This window comes from Schistocerca gregaria, unplaced genomic scaffold (assembly GCF_023897955.1).
Source record: "Schistocerca gregaria isolate iqSchGreg1 unplaced genomic scaffold, iqSchGreg1.2 ptg000350l, whole genome shotgun sequence".
NCBI classification, from domain to species: domain Eukaryota; kingdom Metazoa; phylum Arthropoda; class Insecta; order Orthoptera; family Acrididae; genus Schistocerca; species Schistocerca gregaria.
In genome coordinates this window covers 5,204,896-5,223,289 of record NW_026061810.1, presented here as the reverse complement: position 1 = coordinate 5,223,289, position 18,394 = coordinate 5,204,896, and the positions used below count along the sequence as shown (strand labels likewise).

Sequence of the window (18,394 nt, the reverse complement as noted above, 5' to 3'; positions counted from 1 at the left end):
TTTTTTATTTGTATTTACTTACATGTAGGACGGGGAATTTACTATGGATCTTATATATATATACATACCTGAATAATTGGTACAGTGATTTTATTTTTAGTTATAGCAACTGCATTTATAGGATATGTCTTACCCTGAGGCCAAATATCTTTTTGAGGTGCAACAGTAATTACTAATTTATTATCAGCAATCCCATACTTAGGAACAGATTTAGTCCAATGAGTATGAGGAGGATTCGCTGTTGATAATGCAACATTAAATCGATTCTTCACATTCCATTTTGTATTACCATTTATTATTGCTGCTATAGCAGCAATTCATTTATTTTTTCTTCACCAAACAGGATCTAATAATCCTCTTGGACTAAATGGAGATATTGAAAAAATTCCATTCCATCCATACTTTACCTTTAAGGATTCTATTACATTTGTAATAATAACATCATTATTAATTATACTATGTTTAATTAATCCTTACCTATTAGGAGATCCAGATAACTTTGTACCTGCCAACCCATTAGTAACACCAGTTCACATTCAACCAGAATGATATTTCCTATTTGCATATGCAATTCTACGATCTATCCCTAATAAGTTAGGAGGTGTTATTGCATTATTTTTATCAATTAGAATCTTAATAATTTTACCATTTTATAATAAAACACCATTCCGAGGCATTCAATTTTACCCTATTAATCAAATTTTATTCTGAATTATAGTAGTTGTTGTATGGTAACTAACGTGAATTGGTAAACGACCTGTTGAAGAACCTTATATTATAACAGGTCAAATCTTAACAATTATTTACTTCACATATTTCTTAATTAATGTCCATGTCGCAAACGCATGAGATAAATTAATTAAGGAATAAAGTTAATTAGCTTAGGAAAAGCATATGTTTTGAAAACATAAAATTAGAAGTTTAACTCTTCTATTAACTTTTCTCAAAAAATTTCACTAAACAAATGAGATAAATAAAATCTTTAAACCAACAAAGAAAATAAAAAAATTCAAAGATAAAGGTAAAAAACTTTTTCAAGCTAAGTACATTAATTTATCATAACGGAACCGTGGTAATGTTCCACGAACCCAAATAAAACCAAAAGATATAATAGCAAGCTTAATAAAAAATATAAAAGAATAAAAATCACCGCCCAAAAAAATTAAAGCCAATAACATTCTTATGAAGACAATTCTAGTATATTCAGCTAAAAAAATTAAAGTAAAACCACCCGCACCATACTCAATATTAAATCCTGAAACTAACTCAGATTCCCCTTCAGCAAAATCAAAAGGAGTACGATTAGTTTCAGCTAAGCAAGAAGCAAAACAAGCTAAAGCTAAAGGAAAAGAAATAATAATAAATCAACAATAAAGCTGATAGTTTATAAAATCAAACATATTAAAACTACCAATTAAAATAATTAAAGACAATAAAATTAAAGCTAAACTAACTTCATAAGAAATTGTTTGAGCAACAGAACGAAGAGAACCTAATAATGAATAATTTGAATTAGAAGATCAACCAGCAATTATAACAGTATAAACACCTAATCTAGTACAACATAAAAAAAATAAAAATCCATAAGAAAAAGAACACATATAAGTTAAATAAGGAAAAATTACTCAAACGGCTAAAGAAATCATTAAATTAAAAACAGGGGAAAAATAATAAAGTAGGTAATTAGATATAATAGGAATTGGCTGCTCCTTACAAATTAACTTAATAGCATCTCTAAATGGCTGAGGAATTCCAACAAAACCTACCTTATTTGGACCCTTTCGAATCTGAATATAACCTAAAACCTTACGCTCTAATAAAGTTAAAAAGGCAACACTAATTAAAACACAAATAACCAATAAAAGAAAATTCAAAATAAATATAAATAAATCATAAAGTATCAATACTATTTGTAGAAAAAGTCTACATAAATGAATTCTAAATTCAACACATTAATCTGTCAAAATAGTAAATAAATTAATATTAATCAATATAACAAAAAATATTTTAACCATATGGTCCTTTCGTACTAATATGGATTAACAATCTTAGGATATTAACCGACCTGGCTCACGCCAGTCTGAACTCAGATCATGTAAGAATTTAAAGGTCGAACAGACCTAATCATTGGGCTCCTGCACCCAAAATTATTCTTAATCCAACATCGAGGTCGCAATCTGCTTTGTCGATATGAGCTCTCAAAAACAATTACGCTGTTATCCCTAAGGTAACTTAATCTTATGATCATAAATTATGGATCAAAATAACAAACATAAATAAATGATATAATAATGAAGAGTTTATCTATTCTTCATGTCACCCCAACAAAACATCATCATTAAATATAGAAAGACAAACAAAAAACTATATAAAAGTAAAATGTCAAGCTCTATAGGGTCTTCTCGTCCTAAAGAAGAATTTAAGCCTTTTGACTCAAAAGTTAAATTCAAAAATTTATTAAGAGACAGTTGATTTCTCGTCAAGCCATTCATTCCAGCCACTAATTAAGAGACTAATGATTATGCTACCTTTGCACGGTCAAAATACCGCGGCTCTTTAAAAATACGCTCAGTGAGCAGGCCAGACCTCAAAATATAAACAAGAGGACATGTTTTTGATAAACAGGCGGAAATCAATTTTGCCTAGTTCCTTATAATAAGTTCACAAGGTAAAAATTTCATACAAATAAATATACTAATTCTATCATTATTACAAAAATTTTAAAATTAAATTAATAATCTTAATAAAAAACCTAAAATATTTATAAAATCAAAATAAAAAATAATGAACTAAAACGTAATCTTAAAGATAGCTGGTTTAAAGCTTACTATTATATTTCTATAAAATAAATTATAGGTTATTAACTTCAAAGCTTATCCCTTAAAGAATAAATAAGTTAATATTTTTAGTTAAAAAATTAAATAAAAACAAATAACTTTAAAAAATTAAATTTTTTCTTAAGAAACTAGATATCTTGGGAAACGATTAACATCTCATTTCTATAAATAATTTAATAATAATTATGATACATTAACTATAAATTATTTATAAATCAACCCAAATCGAGACAAGTAAAATAAATACTAAAATTTTGATAAACCCTGATACAAAAGGTTCAATAAATAAAATCTACTTAAAAAAATTTAAAATAATATTTCATAAAACACTTACATTACCAATAAACTATAATTTAAAAAATCAATTCTATAAAATATACTAAGACAAAAATACAATAAAATTATTTATATTAAATAATTAAATAAACAAAAAATAAATATAATAAAATAAATAATCAAGATATCCTGATTTGCACAGAAAAATTTTCAGTGTAAATGAAACACTTTACTAATAACATTTCACCTTACAAATTTATATTTCAACCCTAATAATATAAACAACTGTTTTAACCAATAATATTCACTTGTATCAATCGTATTACCGCAGCTGCTGGCACGAATTATGCCGATTCTAAATCAATTGCTAAATCCAAAATCACTTGATAATTAAATCAAATTACTGCAAAAAGAACATTTAGTCTAACAAAACTTACATATAATACAAAGAAAAAGTGAATAAACAAGCAAGAATAAAACTTTTAAAAATAAAAAATAAGAAAATTTTAAATCTATTAATTCAGGAAAAAATAAAAGATTCAAATATTTAAAGAAAAAAAAGAAGAAAACCACAAACATTAACAAAAAAAAAAGAAACGCCCCTATGTATGACCACAACAACTTCTCTATTATATATAATTAAAGATTAATATGGAACATGTATAGCAATAAATGTATTATATTCTTTCTTATTTAATCTTTCTTTTCACTAATAAATAAAGAAAGATTAAATAATATAATAAATATATTTTATATAATTATGTAATTTAATATAATATGTTATTAATATGAATTCTTTTTTTTATATTAAGTTAACTTTCATATATATTAGTTAAATAATCTAATTAAAGATAATTTACATAATTATATTATTATAATTAATATTATTATTTATATTAATTATAATGTTTTATATTTAAATTAATAATTTTATTTATTATATCCAATTATAATAATATTAAATATTAAATTACATATTATTATATATATTATATTATAATAACCTATTTTAAGCTAAAAACATAAGTAGCTATAATCCTAGGTAAATAATTGCATTAAAATAATCAATTGATAATGGTAAGATGAACTTATAATACTTTAATTTCAATTAAATGTAATATATTAATATAAATTATTTATTATATATATATATATAAAAAATAAAATGAGCAGGATAAATTAATCCTAATTAAACAAAATAATACATAAAAGAATTTAAAAAAAAAAACTTTCGATTTATATATTAAATAAATGAAGTGCCTGATTAAAGGGTTACCTTGATAGGGTAAATAAAGTAAATAAAATTACCTTCATTAAAATTACATAAGATAGAATTAAACTACCTCCTTTAGTATCAAAAACTAACGTGCATCATACACCTTAATGTAAAAAGGTAAGCTAAACAAGCTAATGTGTTCATACCCCATTTATAGAGGTATCAATCCTCTCCTTTTTAATGACCAACAACTCTACAAAACTTCTCTTCCTATCAACATTAATGATAGGAACGATCCTGTCCATTTCATCAAATTCCTGATTTGGGGTTTGAATAGGACTTGAGATCAACTTACTTTCATTTATTCCGCTCCTAACAAGAAATAAAAATATAATAATAAATGAATCATCAATTAAATATTTTATTGTCCAAGCAATAGCATCGATAATATTATTATTTTCAATTTTGCTGATTCAAATAAAATATCCCATGGGATGGGAAACAGAATTTATCCCATCAATAATAATTAGATGTAGACTATTATTAAAGATTGGAGCTGCACCTTCCCATTTCTGATTTCCAGAAGTTATAGGAGCATCAAGATGAAATAATTGTTTAACATTAATAACATGACAAAAAATCGCCCCAATAATGGTCTTATCTTATTGTATTCAATTAAGAACTTTTATTTGAACAATTATTATCTTAAGAATTATTATTGGGGCAATAGGAGGTTTAAATCAAACATCCTTACGACAACTTTTAGCATATTCATCAATCAGACATCTAGGTTGAATAATTAGATCATTAACAGTCAGAGAAAACATCTGAGAACTATACTTCATTATTTACTCACTATTAAGATTAATTATAGTTTTATTATTTAAGCAAATAAATTTATTTTTCATAAATCAAATTTATTCAGCCAGAAATATAAAAACCGAAATTAAATTCATAATATTCTTATCTTTATTATCTTTAGGTGGACTACCACCATTCCTTGGATTCTTACCAAAATGAATTGTAATACAATCATTAATAGAAAACAATATAACAACTATTATAACTATTATAGTTGTATTAACTACAATTACACTCTACTACTATATACGTATTAGATTCTCAGCTCTAATTATATCATACACAGAAAATTCGTGATCTATAAAGATAAAGTCCCAAAAATCAAGAATCATTCTTCCTATAACAGTAATAATTTCAACAATAGGATTGATTTCAACATCAACCTTAATTTCATTATACTAAGGACTTAAGTTAATCAAACTAATAACCTTCAAAGTTATAATTAAAAGAATAATCTTTTAGGCCTTAGTAAAATTTTACACCTCTAGAATTGCAGTCTAGAATCATAATTGAATATAAGACCTAAATATGATAAGAGAGAAAACATCTCATAAGTAGATTTACAGTCTACCACCTAAAATTCAGCCATCTTACCGCAAAAATGATTATTCTCAACAAACCATAAGGACATTGGTACTTTATACTTCATATTTGGTGCATGAGCAGGAATAGTAGGAACATCAATAAGAATACTTATTCGTGCTGAACTTGGCCAACCCGGATCTCTAATCGGGGATGACCAGATTTATAATGTTATTATTACAGCTCACGCATTCGTAATAATTTTCTTTATAGTAATACCTATTATAATTGGTGGATTTGGTAATTGACTTGTTCCACTAATAATTGGTGCACCAGATATAGCATTTCCACGAATAAATAATATAAGTTTTTGATTACTACCACCTTCACTAACCCTTCTTCTTACATCTTCTATAGTAGATAATGGTGCTGGTACAGGATGAACAGTTTACCCTCCTCTAGCAGGAGCTATTGCACACGGGGGTGCATCTGTAGATCTAGCTATTTTTTCACTGCACTTAGCAGGTGTATCATCTATTCTTGGTGCAGTGAATTTCATTACAACAGCAATTAATATACGATCAGAAAGTATAACTTTAGATCAAACACCTTTATTTGTATGATCTGTAGCTATTACAGCATTACTTCTCCTTCTTTCACTTCCAGTTTTAGCAGGAGCTATTACTATATTATTAACAGATCGAAATTTAAATACATCATTCTTTGACCCTGCAGGAGGGGGTGACCCCATTCTATATCAACATCTATTTTGATTCTTTGGACACCCAGAAGTTTATATTTTAATTCTACCGGGGTTCGGAATTATTTCACATATTGTATGTCAAGAAAGAGGAAAAATTGAATCATTTGGAACATTAGGTATAATTTATGCTATACTATCAATTGGACTAATAGGATTTATTGTATGAGCACATTATATATTTACAGTAGGAATGGATGTTGACACACGAGCATATTTTACATCAGCAACAATAATTATTGCTGTACCTACAGGAATTAAGGTATTTAGATGATTAGCTACATTATATGGAACTAAATTCAAGTTCAATCCACCATTATTATGAGCTCTAGGATTTATTTTCCTATTTACAATTGGTGCATTAACACGATTAGTATTAGCAAATTCATCACTTGATATTGTATTACATGATACATATTATGTAGTAGCCCACTTTCATTATGTATTATCTATAGGAGCAGTATTTGCAATTATAGGAGGTGTCATTCAATGATATCCACTATTTACAGGATTAACTATAAATAATACATGATTAAAAATCCAATTTACAATTATATTCATTGGAGTAAATTTAACATTCTTTCCTCAACACTTCCTAGGATTAGCAGGAATACCTCGACGATACTCTGACTACCCAGACGCATATACATCATGAAACGTAGTATCAAGAATTGGGTCTACAATTTCTATTGTAGGAATCATTATATTCTTTGTAATTATATGAGAAAGAATGATTACAAACCGAGCAATTATATTTAGAGCTAACATAAGAAGATCAACAGAATGACTACAAAATAACCCTCCTGCAGAACATAGTTACTCAGAATTACCATTAATCTCTAGATTCTAATATGGCAGATTAGTGCAGTAGATTTAAGCTCTACAAATAAAGGTTTGACCTTTTATTAGAAAATATATATCAATGGCAACATGATCAAATTTATCTCTTCAAGATGGAGCTTCACCATTAATGGAGCAATTATCATTCTTTCATGATCATACTATGGTCGTATTATTATTAATTACAGTAATTGTAGGTTATGCCCTAAGTTATATATTATTTATTGCCTATACTAACCGTAATATACTTCATGGACATTTAATTGAAACAATGTGAACAGCTTTACCAGCAATTACATTAATTTTTATTGCCCTTCCATCATTACGACTATTATATTTACTTGATGATTCAGTAGATGCAATAATTACAATTAAAACCATTGGACGACAATGATATTGAAGATATGAATATTCAGACTTCATAGACGTAGAATTTGACACTTATATAACACCAGAACAAGACCTAGAAAATGATGGATTCCGACTACTAGATGTAGATAACCGAACAATCCTACCAATAAATACAGAAGTACGAGTATTAACAAGAGCATCAGATGTTCTACACTCATGAGCAGTTCCTGCATTAGGGGTTAAAATTGATGCAACGCCAGGTCGGTTAAATCAAGGAACATTCACAATAAATCGACCTGGATTATTCTTTGGACAATGCTCAGAAATCTGTGGAGCAAACCACAGATTTATACCAATTGTAATTGAAAGAACTTCAGTAAATTTATTTATTAAGTGATTATCTAAGATAATTTAAGGAGTTAGTTAAAATAAATAACATTAGAGTGTCAATCTAAAGTAACTTAAAAAAATTAGTACACCTTGAAATTCATCAGATGACTGAAAGTAAGTAATGGTCTCTTAAAACCAAATAATAGTAAATTAAACGACTACTTCTGATGGGGAAATTATATCCAAATCCCTCAAATATCCCCTCTTATATGATTCCTCACTATTCATTATATTTTCAGCTACATTAATCTTGTTTAATCAAATAAACTTCTTCTCATTTAAGCCTAACCTTATTAAAAGAGCAGAAAAAGGTAACAATTGAAATAAAAAACTTAAATTGAAAATGATAACAAATCTATTCTCAACATTTGACCCATCAACTAACATCTTTAATTTATCATTAAATTGAACTAGAACATTTCTAGGACTATTATTAATCCCATCACTATTTTGACTTACACCATCACGAATTACCATTATCTGAGATTAAACTAAATTTAACCTTACATAATGAATTTAAAACACTTCTTGGACCAAAATCATTTAATGGAACAACATTCATTTTCATCTCAATTTTTTATTATAATATTATTTTAACAATTTCATAGGATTAATCCCTTATATTTTTACTAGAACAAGACATTTAGCATTAACATTTGCAATTGCCCTACCTATATGGCTAAGATTTATATTATTTGGATGAATTAACCATACTAATCATATATTTACACACCTTGTACCACAAGGTACACCGCCTGCATTAATATCATTTATAGTACTAATTGAAACAATTAGTAATGTTATTCGACCAGGTACATTAGCAGTATGGTTGGCAGCAAATATAATTGCAGGACACTTATTATTAACCTTATTAGGTAACACAGGACCATCTATAGCAATAAACTTAATCTCATTACTAATTATTGGACAAATACTTCTATTAATTCTAGAATCAGCAGTAGCAATAATTCAAGCCTATGTTTTCTCAATTCTAAGAACTCTATATTCTAGAGAAGTATATTAAACCTATGTTAACAACTCACTCAAACCACCCATTCCACTTAGTAGACTATAGACCTTGACCATTAACAGGAGCAATTGGAGCAATAGTCCTAGTATCAGGACTAGCAAAATGATTCCACCTATTTAATATTAACTTATTCATAATTGGATTTGGAATTACCCTACTAACTATAATTCAATGATGACGAGATGTAGTACGAGAAGGAACATATCAAGGATTACATACAGGATTTGTATAAATTGGATTAGGATGAGGAATAATTTTATTTATTGCATCAGAGGTATTATTTTTCGTTTCTTTTTTTGAGCATTCTTTAGAAGAAGATTAGCACCAACAATTGAACTAGGAATACTATGACCTCCAATAGGAATTCAACCCTTTAACCCTATACAAATTCCATTACTTAATACAGCTATTCTTTTAGGCATCAGGAGTAACAGTAACATGAGCACATCATAGTTTAATGGAATCTAATCATACTCAAGCACTACAAGGATTATTCTTCACAGTGTTATTAGGACTATACTTTACAATACTTCAAGCATATGAATATTGAGAAGCACCTTTTACCATTGCAGATGCAGTTTATGGATCAACATTCTTCGTTGCAACAGGATTCCATGGTTTACACGTAATTATTGGAACAATCTTTTTATCAACATGTCTACTTCGACACTCAATAAATCAATTTTCACCAAGACGTCACTTTGGATTTGAAGCAGCAGCATGATACTGACACTTCGTAGACGTAGTATGATTATTCTTATATATCTCTATTTATTGATGAGGTAGATAATTGTTTTTCTAGTATAAATAGTACATTTGACTTCCAATCAGAAAGCTTGATATAAATCAAGAAAAACAATTCTAATTCTATCAACAAGAGTTTTCATTAGATTTATTATTCCAATAATTGTTATAATCCTGGCAACAACACTATCAAAAAAATTAATTAATGATCGAGAAAAAAGATCACCATTCTAATGTGGGTTTGATCCAAAAAGATCAGCACGAATACCATTCTCAATACGATTCTTCCTAATCGCAGTAATCTTTTTAATTTTTGATGTAGAAATTGCACTAATTCTACCAATTGTAATTATTTTTTAAACTTCAGACATTATAATCTGAACAGTATCAACAATATTTTTTATTCTAGTTCTATTAGGAGGACTATACCATGAATGAAACCAAGGAGCATTACAATGAGCAGAATAAAGGGTTGTAGTTAAATATAACATTTGGGTTGCATTCAAAAAGTATTGATATTATCAATCAACCTTAAATAGAATAAGAAGCGAAATATTGCAGTCAGTTTCGACCTGGAAGATTGGTATGTACTACCCTTATTCTTATTAATTGAAGCCAAAAAGAGGCGTATTACTGTTAATAATATAATTGAACTATAATAGTTCCAATTAAGGAAATGTAAAGCCAATATGAAAGCTGCTAACTTTTTATATTAGCGGTTAAACTCCGTTAACATTTCTAAAATTTATATAGTTTAAATAAAACATTACATTTTCACTGTAAAAATAATATATCTATATTTATAAATACTTAAAAGTAAAAATACTTCCTTAACATCTTCAGTGTCACGCTCTAATTATAAGCTATTTAAGTAAACGAAAAACAATATTACCAAAATAAATATTCAAAAATAAAAGTTAAAAGATAAATCTTGAAATTAGAATCATATCAACCTTGAATATAACCAATTAAATAAATAAATAATCTATATAAACCTTGACCACCAAGTAATTCACCTCAACCATAATCAAATGACTTAGAATGAATAATAACCTATTTTTAAAGGAATATATCTAATAAACTTAGTTGAAAGAAAAGGTATAAATCATATAGAACCAGCAAATCTAACAAAAGAAAGTATACTTAAATAAAATAAATTATGAGAAAAATCAAAATTAGAAATAAGATAACCTAAATAAGCACCTAAAATAACAACTGTAATAGTTAAAAACTTTAAATAATTAGGTAAAGCAATCACATGAGGAATAGGAAAAATTAATCAAGATAAAAGACTACCACCAAAAACAGCAACAAACAATAGACCAATTATTCCAAATGAAATATAATAACCCTTATCATCAAAAGAAAATCTAGAATAAAAATTATTATCACCAGATATTGAATAATAAAACAAACGAAAAGAATAAGAAGCAGTTAAACCAGTAGAAAAAAAATAAAGAAAAAAAATTAAACAATTAATTCATCTTAAACAAACCATCTCAAGAATTAAATCCTTTGAATAAAATCCCGCTAAAAAAGGTATTCCACACAAAGATAAACTAGAAACATTAAAACAAACTGAAGTTAAAGGTATGAAATTAACAATTGATCCTATAAAACGAATATCCTGAGAATCCTTCAAATTATGAATTATTGAACCTGCACATATAAATAATAATGCCTTAAATAAAGCATGAGCCAATAAACGAAAAAATGCAAGCTGTGGATAACCTATAGCCAAAATTCTTATTATTAAACCAAGTTGTCTTAAAGTAGAAAGAGCAATAATCTTCTTTAAATCAAACTCAAAATTAGCGCCCAATCCAGCCATAAATATAGTTATACAACCAATTAAAAGTAAAAATCAACCACAATTATAAGTATCCAATATTGGTCTAAAACGAATTAATAAATAAACACCAGCAGTAACAGGAGTAGAAGAATGAACTAAAGCAGAAACAGGAGTAGGAGCTGCTATAGCAGCAGGAAGTCATGAAGAGAAAGGAATCTGAGCTCTCTTATTGTAGCTGCTAAAACAATTAATATAGTAATGAGCTTTATTTCAAAAGAATTAGAAATAAAATCATAATAATAAATATAATTTCAACCACCAAAATTTAACATTCATGCAATAGAAATTAAAATAGCAACATCACCAATACGATTAGAAAGTGCAGTTAATATACCAGCACTATAAGATTTTACATTTTGATAATAAATAACTAAACAATAAGAAACTAAACCTAAACCATCTGTACCTAATAAAATTCTAATTAAATTAGGACTAACAATTAAAAAACCTATAGAAAGAATAAATATTAAAACAATAATAATAAAACGATTTATATTCTTTTCACCAGATATATAATCCTCTCTATAATAAATAACCAAAGAAGAAATATATAAAAATAAGAGATATTCAATCCAAAATTAAAGTTATAACAACTATAGAACCATTTAAATTGAAAAGCTCTCACTCAACAAAAACTCTATAATCAATTATTAAATAATAAATACCTAAAATAAAAATTATAGTTCTCGAAATAAACAAAGAAAAAAAAACTCAACGAACAAATAGAAAATAAATTCACGGCCTAAGATGAAAAACTTCATATCATTGATTCCACAAAACAATATTTTTAATTAAAATACTTAAGCAAACTAAACAAAGAAATATTCACCCTTTAAACAGAGAATATTTAAAGGCAATCAATGTAAAAGTAAAAGATGATATTCACGAAAATAACCAAGAGAACAAGTATAAACACCAGAATAATAATTCCCATGCTGAGAATAAGAATATATATACAAAGTATAAACAGCTCTAAAAAAAGATAAAAAAATCAAAGCAAAGAATCTAAAAGAAGATCAAGATATAATTCTATTTAATAATCTAATTTCACCTACCAAATTTAAAGAAGGAGGAGCAGCCATATTTGATGATCTTAAAAGAAATCATCATAAAGCCATTCTTGGCATCAAATTAATTATACCCTTGTTTATTAATAATCTTCGTCTACCCAAACGTTCATAAATAATATTAGATAAACAAAATAAACCAGAAGAACATAAACCATGACCAACCATTAGAGAAAGAGAACCTACATAACCTCATCAATTCATAGTCATCAATCCACCAATAACCATTCTTATATGAGCAACAGAAGAATATGCAATTAAAGACTTTAAATCAACCTGACGAAAACAAATAAATCTTACAATAACACCCCCAGATAAACCTAAAGACAATCAAAAATAATTAAACTTTAAACCCAAATAAGAAATAACCTTTATAACACGAAAAATACCATAACCACCTAACTTTAATAAAACACCAGCAAGAATTATTCTACCTGAAATAGGGGCCTCTACATGAGCCTTAGGAAGTCATAAATGAACCAAAAACATAGGTATCTTAACTAAAAAAGCCAAAATTATAAATACATAAAACATAAAATAATAAGAACCAAAATCAACCAATAAAGGAAAATATAAAGTATTAGAAAAATCATAAACCTTAACTAAAACTAATAATAAAGGTAATCTAGCAACCAAAGTATAAAAAATTAAATAAACACCAGCCTGCAAACGCTCAGGTTGATAACCCCAACCCAAAATTAAAAGTAAAGTAGGAACTAATCTAGCCTCAAAAAAAATATAAAAAGAAAGAAGACTTAATCTAGCAAATGAACAATAAAGCATAATTATTAAAATCAAAACCATAAAAACAAAAAAATTAGAATGATATGAACTTAAATAAACTGAACCTCTAGCAGTGATTATTAAAGAACAAATCCAAAAACTAAGTAAAATTAAATTAAAAGAAAAATAATCAATACCAAAATAATATCTAATTATATTCAAATCAGCATATGAATAAACACAAATTATAAAAACAAAACCCGACAGAAACATTAAAGAATGAACCAACCATCAACAATTATTTAATAAACAAAGAGGGATCAAAAAAATAGTTATAAATAAATACTTTAACATAAAGATAAACCAAAAGAATTAAAAAAATCATTACCATGAGAACGAATCATTGAAACTAAAATAGAAAGACCTACAGCACCCTCACAAACAGAAAAAACTAAAAAAATAACAGGAAAAAAATAATCATAATCAAACTCAATAAGAAAAACAATAACTAACATAAATAAAGAAAGAACAATATATTCTAATCTCAAAAGAACCATTAATAAATGTTTACGTTCAGAAGAAAAAACATAAACACCAGCAAAATAAATCAATAAAGAAGTAAAAATAGAGAATATAAACATTAGTTTTAATAGTTTAAAAAAAACGCCGGTCTTGTAAACCGGAAATAAGTCCAGCCCCCACTTTTAAAACTTCAGAGGTGGAAAAGCTTCCATCATCGGTCCCCAAAACCGGTTTTTTAAATAAACTAACCCCTGAAATGATCAAAATAATAATTATATCATTATCAAATGTAATAAATATTAATTTTATTAAATTAAGACACCCAATATCAATAATGCTTTTTATTATCCTTCAAACCTTCCTAGTTGGATTAATAACAGGAACAATAATAGAAAGATATTGATTATCATATATTTTATTTTTAACATTTCTTGGTGGTATACTAGTATTATTTATTTACATTACAAGAATTGCATCAAACGAAATATTTCAGCCTAAATCAATCACTATAATTATTACATTAATAAGGTGAGTATTTATCATATTAATATTAATTATTCTAGATATATCTATATTTATAGACTTTTTCAAAAACACCGAAACTATAAATATTGATAATTCAATCAATTATCAAGAAATAACAATATCTTTAGAAAAATTATATAATAGACCAACATTCATTATTACAATAATAATAATAATTCATTTATTTTTAGCACTACTAGCAGTTGTTAAAATCACCAATATTAATCAGGGACCTATTCGTAAAATAAGATAATTACTAATGAATAAACCCTTACGATTAAGACATCCTTTAATTAAAATTATTAATAACTCTTTAATTGACTTACCTGCCCCAACAAATATTTCATTTTGATGAAATTTTGGATCCCTATTAGGGTTATGTTTGGTAATTCAAATCGTAACTGGACTATTTTTAGCTATACATTATACATCAAATATTGAAATAGCATTCAGTAGTGTAGTACACATCTGCCGAGACGTAAATAATGGTTGAATTATCCGAACCTTACACGCAAATGGAGCATCTATATTTTTTATTTGTATTTACTTACATGTAGGACGGGGAATTTACTATGGATCTTATATATATATACATACCTGAATAATTGGTACAGTGATTTTATTTTTAGTTATAGCAACTGCATTTATAGGATATGTCTTACCCTGAGGCCAAATATCTTTTTGAGGTGCAACAGTAATTACTAATTTATTATCAGCAATCCCATACTTAGGAACAGATTTAGTCCAATGAGTATGAGGAGGATTCGCTGTTGATAATGCAACATTAAATCGATTCTTCACATTCCATTTTGTATTACCATTTATTATTGCTGCTATGGCAGCAATTCATTTATTTTTTCTTCACCAAACAGGATCTAATAATCCTCTTGGACTAAATGGAGATATTGAAAAAATTCCATTCCATCCATACTTTACCTTTAAGGATTCTATTACATTTGTAATAATAACATCATTATTAATTATACTATGTTTAATTAATCCTTACCTATTAGGAGATCCAGATAACTTTGTACCTGCCAACCCATTAGTAACACCAGTTCACATTCAACCAGAATGTTATTTCCTATTTGCATATGCAATTCTACGATCTATCCCTAATAAGTTAGGAGGTGTTATTGCATTATTTTTATCAATTAGAATCTTAATAATTTTACCATTTTATAATAAAACACCATTCCGAGGCATTCAATTTTACCCTATTAATCAAATTTTATTCTGAATTATAGTAGTTGTTGTATGGTAACTAACGTGAATTGGTAAACGACCTGTTGAAGAACCTTATATTATAACAGGTCAAATCTTAACAATTATTTACTTCACATATTTCTTAATTAATGTCCATGTCGCAAACACATGAGATAAATTAATTAAGGAATAAAGTTAATTAGCTTAGGAAAAGCATATGTTTTGAAAACATAAAATTAGAAGTTTAACTCTTCTATTAACTTTTCTCAAAAAATTTCACTAAACAAATGAGATAAATAAAATCTTTAAACCAACAAAGAAAATAAAAAAATTCAAAGATAAAGGTAAAAAACTTTTTCAAGCTAAGTACATTAATTTATCATAACGGAACCGTGGTAATGTTCCACGAACCCAAATAAAACCAAAAGATATAATAGCAAGCTTAAAAAAAAATATAAAAGAATAAAAATCACCGCCCAAAAAAATTAAAGCCAATAACATTCTTATGAAGACAATTCTAGTATATTCAGCTAAAAAAATTAAAGTAAAACCACCCGCACCATACTCAATATTAAATCCTGAAACTAACTCAGATTCCCCTTCAGCAAAATCAAAAGGAGTACGATTAGTTTCAGCTAAGCAAGAAGCAAAACAAGCTAAAGCTAAAGGAAAAGAAATAATAATAAATCAACAATAAAGCTGATAGTTTATAAAATCAAACAAATTAAAACTACCAATTAAAATAATTAAAGACAATAAAATTAAAGCTAAACTAACTTCATAAGAAATTGTTTGAGCAACAGAACGAAGAGAACCTAATAATGAATAATTTGAATTAGAAGATCAACCAGCAATTATAACAGTATAAACACCTAATCTAGTACAACATAAAAAAATAAAAATCCATAAGAAAAAGAACACATATAAGTTAAATAAGGAAAAATTACTCAAACGGCTAAAGAAATCATTAAATTAAAAACAGGGGAAAAATAATAAAGTAGGTAATTAGATATAATAGGAATTGGCTGCTCCTTACAAATTAACTTAATAGCATCTCTAAATGGCTGAGGAATTCCAACAAAACCTACCTTATTTGGACCCTTTCGAATCTGAATATAACCTAAAACCTTACGCTCTAATAAAGTTAAAAAGGCAACACTAATTAAAACACAAATAACCAATAAAAGAAAATTCAAAATAAATATAAATAAATCATAAAGTATCAATACTATTTGTAGAAAAAATCTACATAAATGAATTCTAAATTCAACACATTAATCTGTCAAAATAGTAAATAAATTAATATTAATCAATATAACAAAAAATATTTTAACCATATGGTCCTTTCGTACTAATATGGATTAACAATCTTAGGATAGAAACCGACCTGGCTCACGCCGGTCTGAACTCAGATCATGTAAGAATTTAAAGGTCGAACAGACCTAATCATTGGGCTCCTGCACCCAAAATTTTTCTTAATCCAACATCGAGGTCGCAATCTGCTTTGTCGATATGAGCTCTCAAAAACAATTACGCTGTTATCCCTAAGGTAACTTAATCTTATGATCATAAATTATGGATCAAAATAACAAACATAAATAAATGATATAATAATGAAGAGTTTATCTATTCTTCATGTCACCCCAACAAAACATCATCATTAAATATAGAAAGACAAACAAAAAACTATATAAAAGTAAAATGTCAAGCTCTATAGGGTCTTCTCGTCCTAAAGAAGAATTTAAGCCTTTTGACTCAAAAGTTAAATTCAAAAATTTATTAAGAGACAGTTGATTTCTCGTCAAGCCATTCATTCCAGCCACTAATTAAGAGACTAATGATTATGCTACCTTTGCACGGTCAAAATACCGCGGCTCTTTAAAAATACGCTCAGTGAGCAGGCCAGACCTCAAAATATAAACAAGAGGACATGTTTTTGATAAACACTCGGAAATCAATTTTGCCTAGTTCCTTATAATAAGTTCACAAGGTAAAAATTTCATACAAATAAATATACTAATTCTATCATTATTACAAAAATTTTAAAATTAAATTAATAATCTTAATAAAAAACCTAAAATATTTATAAAATCAAAATAAAAAATAATGAACTAAAACGTAATCTTAAAGATAGCTGGTTTAAAGCTTACTATTATATTTCTATAAAATAAATTATAGGTTATTAACTTCAAAGCTTATCCCTTAAAGAATAAATAAGTTAATATTTTTACTTAAAAAATTAAATAAAAAGAATAACTTTAAAAAATTAAATTTTTTCTTAAGAAACTAGATATCTTGGGAAACGATTAACATCTCATTTCTATAAATAATTTAATAATAATTATGATACATTAACTATAAATTATTTATAAATCAACCCAAATCGAGACAAGTAAAATAAATACTAAAATTTTGATAAACCCTGATACAAAAGGTACAATAAATAAAATCTACTTAAAAAAATTTGAAATAATATTTCATAAAACACTTACATTAACAATAAACTATAATTTAAAAAATCAATTCTATAAAATATACTAAGACAAAAATACAATAAAATTATTTATATTAAATAATTAAATAAACAAAAAATAAATATAATAAAATAAATAATCAAGATATCCTGATTTGCACAGAAAAATTTTCAGTGTAAATGAAACACTTTACTAATA

At 26.6% G+C, this 18,394-nt stretch overlaps 1 long non-coding RNA gene across 1 annotated transcript; it reads right to left on the bottom strand.

Moving 5' to 3' along the window:
- Nucleotides 1–1,969: 1,969 nt before the first annotated feature.
- On the bottom strand, nucleotides 1,970–17,968 carry LOC126307607 (uncharacterized). The gene is made up of 2 exons (XR_007553644.1): nucleotides 17,165–17,968; nucleotides 1,970–2,120 (listed from the first exon to the last, which is right to left on the bottom strand). It is a non-coding gene; the product is annotated as an uncharacterized LOC126307607 (long non-coding RNA).
- Nucleotides 17,969–18,394: the final 426 nt, after the last annotated feature.